Consider the following 7,171-nt stretch of genomic DNA (forward strand, 5'->3'; position numbering starts at 1 on the left):
TTTAAGGTTCTTTACAAGTCAAGTCATATAAAATAGTAGATGAAATAACAAAGTCAAATGAGAGGGATTAAGACAAAAGGACAAAAGTATAATATGGAGTCAGGAATGAGGCTAATGCAACAATGTATATCACAAAAGCATGTTGATTAAAAACTGGGTTCAAATTTGAGCTCTTTCATTTAGCAGCTGTGTGACATTAAGCATGTTCCTTAACCTCTCCAGGAAAAAGTTTCCATTACTGAAAATAATGGGATTTACTTTACTGAAAATGAAAATGGAATTAAAAATAGGGCCTTCATCCTAGATGGTTGTGAAATCTAAATGCCTTTATGTAAAGCACCTCTCTAGTTCAGTGATGGGTTACAGTAAATATTCAATAAAGGGTGCTATCATCATAGTTATTATTTTTGTTATTAACTATTATTATTCACTTGACAAGAAACCAGTAGCAAATTTAGCTCTTGGATTGTTAACAGCCAACAATATTGATATAAATAAATCCATATAGGGATTTTCACAAAGGTTAAACATGTCACTGAAGTAATTAGATTGGCTGATATCTAGTAGAATAAATCTGGGAAAATGTCATAGATAAATTTCTGAAACCTCATCCAAATCTAAATTTGTATGATTCTATGAGTTAACCATGGGCAGATTATTAATCTTAACATTAGCAGATGGCAGACCTTTGTAATATATGACAAGATTATATTAGTGTTTATGGATTCCTAACAAAATAAGGCAATAAAAAGTGAAGTGCCTGTACAGTATTATTTTCATACCCATATCTTTTTTCAGTGTAATGATTTGTTCTTTCCCTTCTGAGTGGTAAATGTTTTGACCTTTTACAGAGATTTACACTTATGTGAACAATGATTAAATCTAAATTTCAGTGTATGCTAAGCCAAAACGAGATCTAATATGGATGCAAAAAAAGTAGGAAATAGGATCTTGTTCATAATGTTCTGATTTTATTCCTATCTTCACCTCTCATCTGCTTATAGTACCAAAGACTTCCTTTAACTTTTTCACAAAGCAGTTTCTTCTTATGAGAAGGAATAATAGTATAATCAATTAGATCAGGTTTTTTGGTATGTATTTTTGAATAGGTGATACAAATTCAAAATAGGGACAGTTAATTCAAAAGATATAGAAACATATATAAAATGCCCAGAAAGGCAAATATAGAGAGACAAAAAATAGATTAGTGGTTGCCTAGGGCTAGGAGTGAAAATGGGGACTAACTGTAAATGGACACAGGTTTCTTTTTAGGCTGATGGAAATATTCTAAAACTAGATTGTAGTGATAGTTGTACAATATACTAAGTATACTAAAGTTCATTGAATTGGGGCGCCTGGGTGGCACAGCGGTTGAGCGTCTGCCTTCGGTTCAGGGCGTGATCCCGGTGTTGTGGGATCGAGCCCCACATCAGGCTCCTCCGCTGTGAGCCTGCTTCTTCCTCTCCCACTCCCCCTGCTTGTGTTCCCTCTCTCGCTGGCAGTCTCTATCCTGTCGAATAAATAAATAAAATCTTTAAAAAAATAAAATAAAATAAAATAAAATAAAATAAAATAAAATAAAGTTCATTGAATTATACAGTGAATATTGGAGAATTTCATAGAATATAAGTTATATATCAATAAAGCAGTTACCAAAAAAAAGCATATACCTTCTATTCCTGCTCCCCAGCTACTCCAGAAGCAACCCATCTTACCAATTTATTGTATAATGTTCTACTGCATAATTTGATTACATATAGTTTTAGTTTTTATTTTGAAGTAATAATTACAGTACACACATTTCTGCAGCTTATATATATATATATATATTTTTTTTTTTAAGATTTTATTTATTTATTTATTTGACAGAGAGAGAGAGACAGCCAGAGAGAGAGGGAACACAAGCAAGGGAAGTGGGAGAGGAAGAAGCAGGCTCCCAGCAGAGGAGCCTGATGTGGGGCTCGATCCCAGGACTCCGGGATCACGCCCTGAGCCGAAGGCAGATGCTTAATGACTGAGCCACCCAGGCGCCCCTGCAGCTTATATTTTAAATTAAAAAATATGTCATAGAGATCTTTCCTTATCAGTACATTTAGAACTGTCTTATTCTTTATATATGGCTGCATAATATTCCACCAAATGAGTAAATCATGATTTATTTCACTGGATATCATTGACGAACATTTAGGTTGCCTCCAATCTTAACTATTTGCAAGCAATTCTGCAATCAATGCTCTTGTTTCTAAGTTATTGTCCATATATATGTGCAAATATATCTGCTGGAAAAATACTACAAACTAAATTCCTGGGTAGAATGCATTTTTAATTTTTAAAAATGCTATCAAATTGTCTTCTAAGTCCTTGAGCCCTTGTGAAAAAATATTAGCAATTCCTATTGTAAAAAGGGGGGCTGATTTCTTTAATACATAAGCAGTTCCTGAAAATAAAGAAGTCAACAACCAAATAGAAAAATAAGTAAGCATACAAATAGAATATGGAAAAATATTACAGAAAAGTAAAAACAAAAATGTTCAACCTCACTTATAATGAAGATAAAACTGTACTAAAATACCCTTTTTTACCTGTCAATGCCCACCTGTCTCGCTCCCCAGCAGACATAGCACAAAGCTTCCTAAGTACTGAGAACAAGGATTCCTTTCCACACTATCAATTTGTATAAAAATAGAATAAACATACTTCTAAATATACTACATTTGTATGTCAAAGAGTTTGTTCCCTATGAATCTCTTCTTGGCAATCTCCTGGAAGATGCATTTCCCAGTGAGGGAATACATCAGTAAAGGACATATGCTATCCAGGAAGCCAGAGATCCAACATATAAGAGAGGAAAAGTAAATTAGATATTGATCGAAGAAGACCTAGGCCAAGAGCTATACAGCAGTACAGGAGTCCTTAGGTTCCAATACAATATGAGACCAGAGGGCCCCAGGAAAGATGTCTCCAAGAAAAAGCATGGATCTATATAGACCAAAAATGTGTGACTATATTGAGCAGAGTTTTGTAGTGCTGTTGGTAAGCTTAGGGGAAAAAAATTAACTCTGAGAGAAATAAAGTTGTAAGTAAATAAATCACAATGCACCCTATGGATCAATCATAAAAATAGTTACATCTTCATAATAATGCAAGCACTGAATATTAATGAAACTAAGGTTATGAAACAATTTCATGGGAGGTTAGAAGAGAAGTATGAATGTGTGCATGTGTGTGTGTGGCGGGAATATAAATTCTCATATTCCAAAGTAGGAAGTCAATAGAATATGTGTAGAATTGATAGGTGAGAAAATAGCAAGTGAGCATATCATTCAGAAGCATAGAGGTAAATACCAGGAGAATCAGGGAAAAGAGTTCAAAGTGGTTGTTTCTGGGGCATGGTACTTGGGGATAAGAAAAGGGTAAGGCAGAAGAGTATAGTTTTGGTTTTATTTCATGATAAATCTTCCAGAACTATTTACTTGTTAAGCTTTGTGCATGTGTTACTTTGATAAAAATACATTTTACATTAAAAAACGAAAGGATTAGATGGCAATGAGCAAAGGACTGTCTTAGCACAAACATTGCCTCTTTTGTATTCAGCAAAAGTGACTGCTTATCTACATGCTCACTGAAAAAAGCTCAGCATAGCTGGCTGTCCTTCCTATACTGTGCATATAATAGAGATTATTCTTGGAAGAGAACACAATAGTTTGAGTGGATCAGCAGTTTTTAGAATGATCATGCATAAAGGACTAAACTAGGGGAGAGAATGAGAAAAGTAAAGAAAAATATACAGAAAAGTAAAAGATGAAAAAAATCCTACATACAAAGGAAACAACATCATTTTGCTTTAAAATATTATAAATTATGAAATGTTATAAATATATTATAAAATCCGTATTATAAGTTATGTGGCTTTATGTAAATAGCCACGTAAATGATGACTGACGAGTGACTTGCAAATAAAAATACAGGTTTTAAACTCATTCCTGGAATGAGTAACTCTTCCCAGCTGAATTATTCTTTGATAACTTCACAAAGAAAGGAACCAAATAACAAATGGAAACCATCAGCCTTTTCAAAATCTTTCAATATTTCAAAAGTTTTAAAAGTGGTTTGGATACATTTGCTCCTGAACACTGGCAATGAAAAACTGAGAATTGAGAGCTGAAAATAGTTCAAATTTGGTTAAGTCTCTTAATTATTTTGCAATAGCTGTCTCTCTTGGAGCATTGTCACCTCTGTCTATGATTCCCTGACCCTGTACACCCATATTCTATTAGAGAAACAAAGTGTCTTTTAAGAAAAAAAGAATATGATTTTGTCCTTAGTTAATATTTACAATGAAGAATGTTTACCAAATTTGCAAATCACAGATAATCTATATTAGGAAGATAGAATCAGCATTCAGGATGATATTTGAAGGAATACAACAGGAATTTAGATGTAAGATCTCCTATTTAGGTTAAAAGAAATAGCCGGAAAATACACATTAAGGGATACATGGTTTGATGACAGACCCTATAAAGAAATCATGAAGTATTGAACCAAAACAATTATAATCCTAGGATTTGTTAATGAAATGAAAGTACTGTACTCAAATTTTGCCCACAGATTATGTTTAGTTAGAATAAATGTTAAGAAAATGTTAGACCAGGATAATTGTAGAGGGCGTTATTGTTGGCAGCTCAACGTTCATTCAGTTTTCCACTGTGGAGTAGCTGAACCTTCATTCCTAGTTTCACAGATAAGCTAATCAAAGTAATCATTCCCATTCCATGGTGATAGTTTCAGGTAATTCAGAGGTAAGGCCAATCAGAATATGGCATTCCTTTGAAGCCAGGGATTGGTTCAGGGGTGGGTCAATCAACATGAAGTTTGCCATCATGTGATGGTGGTAATAATCATCATCTCCTGCTTGATGGACACAAATGTGGAAGCATATAGCTGATCATTGCAGGCAACCACATTATAATCACAAAAGAGGCTGGTTACTAAATGTAGACTATAGAAAAACAGAAAGAAACTCTTACCTCCCGACAATGTATTTTGAAGAGGAGCCAGGGAGATTCTTTTAACATGTAAGTAAGACCATGTCACTCCTGTGCTCAGAACCCTGAAATGGAACCTGATTTCATTCTGAGTAAAAGGCAGGGTCCTTACAAAAGCTTATAATCCTACGTGCTCTGGTCCTCTGTTCACTGTCTTCAACACTGATGACTCCCCTTCACTCATTCTTTGCCATGTACTGGCTGTTTTTGCTGGTCCTAGAACATGCCAGGCACTGTCTCACTTTAGGGTCGTCACTTAAGCTGTTTCTCTGCTCTGCTCTTCCTGCAAATACTTTTATCTACTTCGCTTGCACACACCCCCCCAACTCTCTTCCTCTTTAAGTCTTTATTCAAATCTCAATGAGATGCACCCCGATCACACTACTAAATACAGCCACTTGCCACCCTGCTCCAATCATCTCAGTCCCCCTTTCCTTGCTCTACTTACTCTTTTTATTAAAGGCACTCACCACATTCTAATATATTATACAATTTATTTTTTTACATTTATTCCTTACCATCTGTCTCCCTCTGTTGGAATATAAGCTCTAGAACCAACAGTTTGTTTTAGCCTTGATGTATCTCACGTGCCTCGTACAAATGCCTAGCACAAAGTAGATGCTCCCCAGGCCTTTGCTGAAGGATGAATGAGTAACTGAGCTGCTGGATCACCGACGTTCTGAAGACTGACTCTAGTAGTCTTGCCAGTGATGTGAGCCAGGGAGATCCCTTTACTGCTTTATATATTTGGAGTAGGAATATTTTTTCTAGATAATCAAAAGCAAACTAGCCATTAAAATAGGGAAGGATGAGGGATTCATGTCAGAGAAAGAATGTTTGAAGGAGTTGGAAATGTTTGCCCTGGGGAAAACCAGTGAAGAATATGTTAGTCATCCTTAAATAAATAAAGGGCTGTCATGTAAAAAGAGGAATTAAGCATATTATTTATTGTTCCACAAAGTAGAATAGATTAAAGTTATAGAGAGGCAAATTTCAGCTCAGTGCAAGAATGAACCTTCTAACAATGAAAGTGCCTCACATTGCAATGAGTGGCCTCATGCTTTAGTCAGCTCTCTGTTATTATATGTTCAAGCAGAGGCTGAATGCATGCATCAGAGACAGGATGGAAGAGAGCGCTGCACAGGGCAGTGGATTGAACTAGGTGATTTTTTGAGTCCCTTTCTACTCTCAAATTTGCTATGAAGTATTTTGATGTGGGCACTTATAGTATATTTGCTTAGCCCATAAATACATGTTCTTTCTCTATGAACTATCTCTTTCTCAATTCCTTGACTCTCTTCACATCATGGGCTTTCAGCAGCCATATCTGTAATGTGAGAGCCCAGTTCCTTTGGCCATAGCTGGTTAGACCAAGAATGGGCAGCTTAGCAAAGTGTGTCAATCTAATTCTTCCACCTAAAAACTTAGATATAGGAGGAAAAACTCTCAGTCGGTGTTCTCAAGTGATTAGAAAGGTAACATCTTAACTCAGAAGTAATGGACAACTATATTCTACCATGTGAGCTAAGGAGTGGAGATAACTGGTCTGCGGAAGGAATAAAGGATTGAAGCTGATACAAAGAGAGAGCAACAATAAGTAACAGAGACTGTACTTGTACTGCCTGGTTATCAGAATTTCTAATTCCTAGTTCCAGGCCTTCCTAAGGTCCAATGGTATTCTCTTTCCCTTTCTGTCTTTCTTTTCTGTAACTCAGTCAAGTTGTTTCTGTTACTTGCAACCAAAGAGTTACAATCAATAACACTTTATTTCACTTTTAACTATTGTTTGTGTGTATGGGATCCAGGTTAATAAATTAAACCTTCTACCATTTATATAAAATGGGTAAAAATAAGATTCTGTCTACACATTAACTGGAATGCATACACTGTCACTTAATTGAAAAAAATACGCTGTATGACATTTTTTTGCAATGTATTAGTTGCCCTATCATCATTTCCATCGTATTAATACTTGAAATTAAGTCTTAAAAAATTGTGATAACAGTTCTAAAATGTTGACGTTCACAATGTACAGTTCACAAATGTACAGCATATTTTTATTTAGGTACCTTAATGCTGTTATTATGTCCTGCTCGCTTTTGGTGGGAGCAGGAGGTGGTAGTATT

Source organism: Ursus arctos, unplaced genomic scaffold (assembly GCF_023065955.2).
Source record: "Ursus arctos isolate Adak ecotype North America unplaced genomic scaffold, UrsArc2.0 scaffold_12, whole genome shotgun sequence".
Taxonomy (NCBI): domain Eukaryota; kingdom Metazoa; phylum Chordata; class Mammalia; order Carnivora; family Ursidae; genus Ursus; species Ursus arctos.